General features: G+C 49.8%; 1 long non-coding RNA gene across 1 annotated transcript; it reads left to right on the top strand.

The window, feature by feature from the left end:
* Positions 1 to 630: 630 nt before the first annotated feature.
* On the top strand, positions 631 to 6,660 carry LOC138917396 (uncharacterized). Its single transcript, XR_011425293.1, has 2 exons — positions 631 to 2,116; positions 5,419 to 6,660. It is a non-coding gene; the product is annotated as an uncharacterized lncRNA (long non-coding RNA).
* The last annotated feature ends 2,769 nt before the right edge of the window (positions 6,661 to 9,429 follow it).

The raw sequence follows: 9,429 nt of genomic DNA, 5'->3' as shown, positions 1-9,429 counted from the left end.
GATTTTCTGGCATGGAGGGCTGTGGCATCTGATCCGAAGGTCCGACTGTGGACCACATTTCCCAAAGGCCAAGGGGCAGAGACGCGCAGCTTCTCTGTTTCCAGTAAAAAAAGACTCCATTTCCCAGCAGGCAGCGGGCAGGAGGGGCGCGGCTCCAGGCGTTTGTGAGCAGGCAGTTGGCCAGCCTGGGCTCCGCCCCCACGGGGGCCGTCCTGTTGGCCACGCCTCCTCACACGCTCTGCTCCCGAGCTGGCACAGCCTCTCCGCTCACACTGCTCCTCGCGCTCCTGCCGTCTCCCCACTCAGGGCGGCTCGACTGCCCCGCCCCTCTGTGGCCACGCCCCCTGCTCGCCACGCCCCCCTCGCCCCGCCTCCCCGCTCTGCCTGTCACTCAGACTTACGCTCTCTGGCCTTCCCCAGTGAGGCTGCAGGCTGCAGCCCCGGCTCCTCTGTCTCCGCGCCTCCCCGCTCGCCACGCCTCCTCACTCGCTCCGCCCCCCGCCCCTGAGCCAATGGGGAAGCCCCAGACATCCGCGTCAGGCTTGGCGGTGCCAGCGTGTGGAGCCGGTGAAAGGGGCTGCAGGTTCAGACCGGCGTGAGGGGCGTGCCTGACGCGGAGAGCCGGCAAGCTGGGGCCTCGCGGGCGTCCGCGACGATCCGGTTCCCCTCAGCCCAGTGCGCGCGGGGCTGTCCCGTCCAGGCCTCGTCCCTCCTGGGCGGGGGCGGCCGGTCCAACGCGCGCCGCGTCGGGCGCTCGGCCGGCGGAGGACGGTCTGTGCCGCCCTGGCCCGCGACGCCGGGGTCCGGGCGTCGCTTCCGCGGGGAGCCCGGGCGGGAGCGCTTTGACGGGGCTCCGCGGAGACGAGGAGGCCCTCGGAGGACGGCGGGCAGGGCCGCAGCGGGGCGGGAGGGCCGCTCCGAGGGGAGACGCGCCCTGAGCCCGGGCACGGGTCCCGGACAGCCTTCCGGGCGGCGGCGCGGCCTTGGCCCGCCGTGTCCGCTGAGGCTTGCGGGGCGCTGTCCTCGAGGGCCGGGGCGCGGGGCTCGCGGGCTGCACAGGGCTCCTCGGGGCCTCCGTCCCCTCCGTCCCCTCCGTCCCCGCTCCCCAGCGATGGCGGGGCTGTCCTGGCGGCTGTCTGAGGCTCAGAGAGGCAGCCTGCTGAGCTCCCCGCTCTCAGGGGCTCGAGGGAGGGACAGCCGGCTGAGTCCGGGCGGAGGGAGTGGGAGGCCGCCTGCTTCTCTACCTGCCTCCCCGCGACTCACCTGGTTGTGTCTCGCCTGGTGTGGACGCCTCCCGTCTCCCCACAGCTCCCTGTCCTGGAACGACCTGGACGCCCTGCTTTGCTGTGGGAGGGCGGTGGGTTGGGGGACGGTCGAAGAGCCTCCTGAGTTCTTGTTCTTGTTCTCTGTTTTACTGGGATCGCCTGTCGAGGCTGAAATTTGCAAGCGTTGGAGGAAACACAGGGCAGCATTTCTTTGTAGGAGTTCAGAGCGACAGCCACTTGCTTTTGAGGCCATGCTGAGCAGGATGGTTTGGGGAAGGATTTGGTCTATGATCATAAAGCAGTTGCAGAGGGAAGCAGAGGTATTTCCTGTCACCATTGGGTCCTGCTGGTGTTTATGCTGTTGCAACTGGCGTGTCGTGATTGGCATTAAGTTTCTGGGTAGATAAGGCGATGTTCCTCTGCTCCCTGGAGAAGGGAAGGTGTCTCGGGAGGTCGCTTAAAGGCTTTCTCTGCAGAAGGGGCCGCAGGTGGTGTTCTCTGCCTCCTGACGGTGCCGCTCAGATTCTGGGTCGGCACAGTGACCAAACTTTTGGACTTAATAACAGGTCACCATGTGAAGCACTCCTGTCACTTCAGCGCTAGCATCTGCGTGAACAATCTGCACGGATATTTACAGGGTAACGGCTTGCTGTTGTGTTCAGTGCTGCAGCAGTTGTTAAGCTGATGAGATGATGCAGGGCTGTGTCAAGCGTAGAACCTCGCTGACAGCAAGTGAGAAAGGGCCCAGGAGGGGCCATCTGACCTTTGTAGAGGCGTGACTTCCAACGCGATGACTCGTCCACGGAGGAAGGTGGATCGGTGCTCTCAGGCTGTTCTGTGATGACATCTAGGTGAGCACAGCATTTTCACAAGTGCTGAGGGGACGTGTGATGGTGTGAGGGAGCCTTTTTATTGGTAGTTACTTTGGGGGCATCACTAGGGAAAATAAGTTAGAGAGAATGTAGTGACACCAAGCCCTGCCGGTACAGACTGATTCTGGAAGGAAACTCAGGAATCAAACTTCTTTCTCTGTTCTCTCTTTTCCAGTGTCTGTGCTTAATCACGGGGTCTTCATTCCTCAATAGTATTTCCGTCTTTCATGGTTTATTCTTTGTCTCCCATTTTGGGAATGTCTGTTTATCCTCCTTCAATAGTTTGTTTTTACAGTCATTAAAAAAATCTTTTTTTTCCCAGCAATTGATGTATGGTAGGCACTAAATCTTATTCTGGATATTAAGTAATGACTAAGACACTGTTTATTCTCACAAGGCACTCATTGGCTAAACATGATGGGAGATGTAAAAAAACTGTAATATCCAGAGGTGACATTGAACTCTGGTGAAGTCTATCCAAAGAAGTTGACTCTTCAGTGAGAGTCTAGTGAAAGCTTCACAGACAAGCTTGTGACTGCGCTCAGCCTTGAACAAGGTGTTGGAATCCTCCCAGGTGATCGAGAGGTGGGAGCACTCCAGGATGAGCCGGGAGAGGAGGACATTTAGGGGGTAATTAGACTGGAAGGTGTGTGTATAAAATTGCAATACGACATTGTAATTGTGATGCAGATTATTCCTATCTGACCAATCCTGCATAGCAGAGGGTGGGAAATGAGCCTGGTCAGAGAGAACACAGTCAGGTTAAGAAAGAGCCTTATATTTTGGCTACAGGATTGTGGTTTGATTCTGAAATTAGTGGATGGTAAGTGCAGGTTTCATGTGAGGGGACAGCCGTGATCAGGTCTGCTCTGTGGAAAAGTCACCCAGGTCAATGTGAGGAACAGACTGTTGCTGCTTTCAAAGTGTAAGAGAGACTGAGGGACGGAAACAGCACGGGAACCCTGGGAGTGGAAGGAGAGGAGCGGGTCTCTGAGGGGTGAAAAATAACGTATCCCAAAATTCCGATTAATTTTTCCATTAAGTAGTGAATTTTTACTAGAAACAATGCCAGAAATGTTATATTCATTATTTAAATCTCCCAGAAACTATGAATTTGGTATCATTATCCTGTTTCATGAAGAATGTGACTGTAGTGACAGTGCTTGTGCAGGGCACATAATGGAGTCTGGAGACATGTTCAGAACTCATGGTTTCCAGGTATTTTGCATTTCGCTAGTACTCTGATTTTTAATTCACTTTATTTTTTGAACAGTTGTACAGTTAGAAAAACTTGCTGTGATAGTACAGAGAGTTTCCCTCAGCTCCGTTCGCAGTTTCTACTCTTATGAACACATCCTGTCTGTTATCCTACACTACATTTAGTCCTTTCTGCCTAGCCTCCCCTGGCTGTGACAGGTTCTCGGGCTTTCCTTGTTCTTGAAGAACTTGGTAGTTTTAGGGAGTAATGGTCAGGTGTTTCGTAAAATGTTCTCCAACAGAATTTGTCTGTTTTATTTTCATGATTAGATTGGGATTATGGATTTGGGGCAAGAAGATCAGAGAGGTAAATTGCCATTTTCATCTCATCATTTCAAGGGTCCATCCTCTCCCTGTGACTTCCCCCCACTGATGTTAATGTTGGTCACCTGGCTGAGGCAGCGTTTGTCAGATGTCTCCCCTGCGCACTCTGTCCCCTCTGTCCACACCGTGCCCTTTGTAGGGACTTTTGTCTGTGCAGCCCACGCCTAAGAAGCGGAGAGTTAGCCTCAACCTCCTTTAGAGCAGAATGTCCGAATGAATCATTGGTATTCTCCCGCACAGGAGATTTGTGTCTTTTCATTTCCTTATTATTCAGTTATTTACATTGGTACAGTATTGATATTCATACATTCTCCGGATTATAATCCAACAACTTTATTTATTTTGTTGCTCAGGTTGTTCCAGCTTTGGCGATTGAGAGCTCCTTCAGTTAGCCGATGTGTCCCTTTGGCGTCCCCCCAGCATTCTTGGCTTTTTTTGAGTAGCATTTCATGACTTTCTTATGTTGAATGACACTTTAGTCTCATTTTCTTACATTTCCTTCCCGAATCCTAGAATTGGAAACCCTGTTTCCTTTTGTTGGACTGTGGTATTAGAATTAAGACCTGGGTACCAGGTGTGTTTGCAGCTGTCAGGGCATTAGGTTCTTTCAGCGGACATAGCAGGGAAATATATCTGTGTGTAGTAGCCTGTGTGTATTCAAACACCTATAAATCTATCTATACACAGCCTTCTGTGTCTATGTTCAGCTAAAGTAAGTTCACACTGATGTCTCCAACTCTATCACCACGTGGATCATTCTAGCCTCTTCTCCTTGCTTATCTGTAAACTCCTACTCCAAATAATAACCTTGTGCCCACTGTTCACTGTCCATTTACTTATCTGCTCATTTTCAGTCCACATGGATAGAAGTATCAGCATTGTTAACAATACCCCCCGGGTCACAACTTTATCAGCTACAATACAGTGCGTCTGCACAGTTTCTTTCATCTTCAGTTTTACAGACTCGACTCACTTCCCAAATTACATATTTCTGCACCTTTTTACCCACTCCCTTCATTCAGACTGTTTCATACATTTGTAATACAGTTAGATTTTTTCCACAGTTTTCATTCACTTCGGGAATTTTCTTGGACACATACGTGGCTTTTTGCTTGCACACATTGTTTCACTCTCTGTGCTGTAAAATTCAGAGTTTTGATAACTATCTAAGGTTTTGTCCATATTTACAGTATTATGCAGAAGAGTTTCACTGCACTAAAAAATCCCTTGTGCTTTATCCATTCGACTCTCCTTCCTCTTCCATGAAGACCGTGCTACTACTGACATTTTATTGTCTCTATACATTTGCCATTCTAGAATGACATAAAATTGGTGTTCTACAATAGCCTCTTCAGATCGCTTCTTTCACTTAGAAATAAGCGTTAAAATTCATTCATGTCTTTTTGTGACTTAATGCTTTGTTTCCTTTTATCACTAAATAATAATAATCCATTTTATAGCCGTACCCCGGTTCTTTCTCCACTCACCTATTGAAGAACATCTTGGTCATTTCCAGTGCTTAGAAAGTATAAATAAAGCTACTATCTATATTAGCCCACAGGTGTTTTGTAAACCTATTTCCAAATTACTTGGGTAAATACCTAAGAATGCAGTTGCTGGATTGTGTGGTAAGACTATGCTCATCTTTGTAAGAAACTGCCAAGTTTCTTCTGATATGGCTGTACCATTTTGCTTTCCAGATCGCAATGAATGAGAGTTTGCTTTGCCCCACATCCTCACGTGCAGTTGGTATTGTCAGTTTCCTGCATTTATCAGTTCTAACAGGTGTGTAGAAGTGTCTCATTGAGGTTTTATTTGAAATTCCCGAATGACCTGTGGTGGTGGTTGTCTGTCCTCAGGCTCGTTTGCCATCTGTATGTCTTCTTTGGTGAGGGATATATTCAGGTCTTTTGCCCATTTTTCAATAAGGTTGTTTATTTTTTTGTTGTGGTTGACTTTTTTTTTTTGAAGATTTTATTTTTTCCTTTTTCTCCGCAAAGCCCCCCAGCACATAGTTGCATATTTCTCATTGTGGGTTCTTCTAGTTGTGGCACGTGGGACGCTGCCTCAGCGTGGCTTGATGAGCAGTGCCATGTCCGCACCCAGGATTCGAACCAACGAAACACTGGGACGCCTGCAGCAGAGCGCGCGGACCTAACCACTCGGCCACGGGGCCAGCCCCCTGTTGTGGTTGACTTTTAAGAATTCTTTACATATATCTTGGACATATTTTCTTTATCATATATCTGTTTTGCGAATATCGTCTGCCAGTCTGTAATTTGTCCTTTGACTCATCGATTTTGCCTTCCACAAAGCAGGAGTTTTTAATTTAATAAAGTCTAACTTGGGGCCGGCCCGCTGGCACAGTGGTGAAGTTCACGCACTCCACTTCGGCAGCCTGGGGTTCACAGGTTCGGATCCTGGGTGTAGACCTACACACAGCTTGTCAAGCCATGCCATGACAGCATCCCACAGGCCAAATAGAGGAAAATCGGCACAGATGTTAGCTCAGGGTCAACCTTCCTTACCAAAATAATAAATAAAGTCTAACATCAGTTTTTTTTCATAGATTACATTTTCAGTTTGTATCTTAATAACATAATTCCAGATTCGAGTCCACTTAGAGTTTGTTGCATAATCTTTTTAGAAGTTGTATTGTTTTGCATTACATTTAGGTCTCTGTTCCATTTTCTAAAAGTTTGTGAAAGTGTAAATTCTATATCTATGTTCACTTTTGTAAGAGCTTTAATGAGGTGCAATTGATAGAAAAAGAACCTGACATATCTAATATGTACTATCTGATGACTTGCCCCCCCATATCAACTGACAGATATGTATAAATTTCTCCTTTAGCTTGTGACAGGGTGGATCACATTGATTTGATTTTGGAATGCTGATACAACCTTGCATACCTGAATAAATTTCCTCTTTGTCCTGGTGTATGATTGTTTTACATTGTTGGCTTCAGTTTTCTAATATTTGTAGAAGACGATAACTGCTCATTTCTGAGACTTGCTGTTCTCAAGTTTTCCCTAATTTTAAACTCTAGTTTTGCTTTTAGGGTACTGCTGGCCTCATAAGATGAGTTGGAAAGTGTTGTCTCTGGTGATATTTTCTGGAACAGATTGTTGGGAGCACTGGGTTTCTGGAGGGAGACCTGGCTGAGGCCCTAAAAGCTGCATCCCACAGCTTTCCCCTTGGATAGACAACAAGCAGGAAATGGTATTGGGAGTCAGGGACCAGAAGCCCAGGGGGATCCAGTCTAGGTCAGAGGTGAACAGGGAGCCCCTAGTGGGCCCGAGAAGGAAGAGTCCTGCCTGCCCATGGTCCATGTCCACAGGACCTTCCTCCCCATGCCCCTCCTCTTGGCCCCTGGCAGCCACCCTTCCACTTTCCATCTCCGTGAATTTGATGGCTCTGTGTCAGATACCTCATATGAGTGGAACCATGCAGAGTTTGTCCTTTTGTGTCTGGCTGTTTCACTCCGCATGACGTCCTCAAGGTTCATCCATGTTGGAGCGTGTGTCAGCTTTCCCTTCCTTTTTAAGGAGGAATAACTTTTTATGACATGCGTATGCCACATTTTGTTTATCCGTGTCCCTGTCGTGTTTGAGTTGCTTCCACCTCTTGCCTACTGTGAATAATGCTGCTGTGAACGTGGGTGGACAAAAGTCTCTTCAGTTCTTTTAAATTTATACCCAGAAGTGGAATTGCTGGATCATAGGGTATCCTATTTTTGATTTTTGAGGAACTGCCAACAGCTTTCCACAGCGGATGCTCCATTTTACATTCCCACCCGCAATGTGCAAGGGTGCCAGTTTCTGCACGTCCTTCCCACCGTGTGTGTCTCTGTGTTGACAGCAGCTGTCTCCGCGGTGGGGGCGGTGCCTCCAGGTGTTTGAAGCACACCGGATTTGATACAGCAACAGATATTTACAAAGTCACAGAGGGACCCTCGGCTGGGCCTCCTGGGCTGCCTCCCGGAGCTCTGAAGAGCCGGCCTGCAGGGCGGGAGGTCACTGCCCGCTCCACACAGCCGGCTGGTTGGGGCACAGCTCCCCCTGCTGCCGGGAGCTGGGATCAGGGCCTGTCCCACAGCGCAGCAGCCCAAGATCAGACATTGGGATGCCGCTGCAGAAAACCCCACATCCCAGTGGCCCTGTTGGACAGTGGAACACAGCCCAAAGCAGCACGGAGATGCCCCGCCTTCACCTCCCTCAGCGTGTTTCCTGATGGCCCCTCCCCCACACCCAGAGCCAGCTGCACGGGAGCCTGCCCAGTGTAGTCTTTTGGCTTTCCAGCCTCTGCATTTGAAGAGGTGGGAATGGATGCCGAGGGCCACGCACCATGCCGGTTCAGCAGGGGCTCAGGACCCAGTACCCTTGATATCCCCAAGAAATGTGGTGCCAGGAAGTGGCACCCCTTCAGCCATACCTGCCTGCAGGCTCCCTCCTGCCAAAGGCCTTTGCAGGTGTCATTCCCTCCTTCTCGATGGTTCCTCCCTACTCCCTCTGCCTCCTTGTATCAAGTTAACTTCTACTCAGCTAAAAATGTCACGTTCTCATAGCACCTTTGTTCATAGTAGATGAAAATTAGAACACCACAAATAGCCATCAACTGAGCATATCAACTTGTGTATTCATGCAATGGAAGATTGTACAGCAATGAAAAAGAATGGCTTCTCCTCACGTGCAACAACATACACAAACCTCACAGATGTAATTGTTGAGGGGAGAGGCCAGGCACAAAAGAGCACGTTCTGTGTGATTCCATCGTGTGAAGCTCAAAAAAAGGCAAAGTTAATCGATGGCAAAAGGGCTGAGCAGAGTGGTTCCTTTAGAGGGAGGTGTTGGCTAAGAGGGGCCCAGGGAGCCTTCAGGGGCTGTGAAGGCTCTACGTCTTGGTCAGGGTGGGGATCGCCCCTGTATACACATCAGTAGAAGTTCACCCAGTTGTGTACTTAAAATGGGCCTACTTTGTACAATAAAAAAGTAAAAATAAGCAAGTTCTTTTCTCTGGGAAGCCTTTTTCCCAGACTAGAATGAATGCCCCCCCCATGAGCTGTCGGCCTTCTGTGCAGCCCTCCTTCAGGGCTCTGGCCACCGCAGTGACAGTTGGTGCTAGTGGTCTGCTCCCCTGCTAGGCCATGAGCTCCACATGGAGGTCTCTCTGTGTTCCCATGCTTGTCTCTAAGGTCCCCCTATAAGGACCCACTAAGGTCACAGGACAAGCCCGCTCTCTGCCACCCACCTTGTGGGCCTCGTGCTTACAACGTGAGTTCTAAACCCAGAGCCGGGAGAGAACAACCACATCTGTGACTGATGGAACCCGGCGGCCCCGCTGAGCCGAGAAGCCAGGAAAGGTGGGTTTCCAAGACAGAACCACCTATGCCTGTCACTCTTTTTCCTGAAAATGTCCCACGTTCAAATACCTTTTCCAAAAAAAGACAGACTCTTTTCGCCTTGGAAACTCAGCACTTGTGATCCCTAAAATCCTGCACCCGTAATATTTCTGTAACTGTATTCACGTGACACGTGAATGCTGTCAAAGCTGCCTGGTGCGTTTAGAGGCAGAGAACGCATGTGTGTCGAGGGGCAGTAGGAGGAAGAGGTGATGAACTGGTGTGCCCGATCTGTCTGCAGCTCGGCAGTCTAAGAAAAGCTGAGGGATGGACAGCGACAGCTCAGGGGTCACATAGCCTGGGCCTCGGC

Source organism: Equus caballus, chromosome 14 (assembly GCF_041296265.1).
Source record: "Equus caballus isolate H_3958 breed thoroughbred chromosome 14, TB-T2T, whole genome shotgun sequence".
In the NCBI taxonomy this organism is placed as follows: Eukaryota; Metazoa; Chordata; class Mammalia; order Perissodactyla; family Equidae; genus Equus; species Equus caballus.
This window is presented reverse-complemented; position numbering and strand designations above follow the sequence as displayed.